Genomic DNA, 1,125 nt, shown 5'->3' on the forward strand with positions numbered 1-1,125 from the left:
ATACCTTGGTTACTTGGTAAGAAAGACTAGATAATTTTATACATAAATTGCAATTATTCAACAATTTCAGGAACCATAAATGATCATTCAACAAGCTTCATAAAATTTTCATAGATATATACTCCTTGTAATTTCATTCTATTTATTACTTCTTATACATTATTTTATGGTTTTATATTTAGTCATAGTGTCTCTCGTTTCCACATAGAACTTATTTTTAAAAAATAACCTAGGTTAGAAATATCAACTTATATTGAAGACCAATCAACAACCTAGGACCAACTATGACAATATCAGTTCTTGTTTTAAGTTTTCACAACTTCATTAGTTGAGATTTAAAGTAGTCCACAAGGTGCACATCAATTTAATTATTAAATAAATTATGAACTTAGCAAGTCACTATAAATTATTTTTCTAATTTATAGCCTTATAAAACTAAACATAGTATCCATATAAGAAATAAGAAAAAAAAACAAAAAAAATCTCCCTTATTATTATTTTAAGTGTTTATGGAGATGTTCTTTGTGCCATTTAGAATAAACTAAATAGGTGGTCTATACTATATTGCAAGCCACACCAAAAAAATAAAATTAAACTAAAAAAGAATGTTTAGGCCTAGAAAATCTTTTTTAGTAGCCATTGAGTCAATTTTAAAACCTCCTGACTCATCTCATTACCTAGCTTATGTTTCAAATCAAATCATTTGAGAGTTGTACTGATATGATATACTGACTTGACATGTTCAAAGACAGGTAAGATAATTAGTAGAAATATGGTTAGGTGATTATTACTTAAAAATATATTTTTATCAAGATTTTATATTATCATTTTGCACTTGAGGTATCAATAACTTCTTAAATAAAACATGTTTTATAGTAACATAGCTAATAATATAAGAATCATTTAATGTGTGGTAAATGTTCATTTTAAATGCAGGCCTATCATATAAATGAAATAATTGATTGATGAATTCAAGAACTGAAATTGAAAAGACAAAGAGATTGCCAAACTTAGAAAAGAGATGCTGGTGTAGTCCAAATCGGAACTCTGTTCGATAATTGGGTGATATCTGGAACTGTAGATCTCGAATTTAGATTTACTTTATATGGATGGAAAGGTAAGACA

This window comes from Populus euphratica, unplaced genomic scaffold (genome assembly GCF_000495115.2).
Source record: "Populus euphratica unplaced genomic scaffold, PopEup_1.0 scaffold482.1, whole genome shotgun sequence".
NCBI lineage: Eukaryota > Viridiplantae > Streptophyta > Magnoliopsida > Malpighiales > Salicaceae > Populus > Populus euphratica.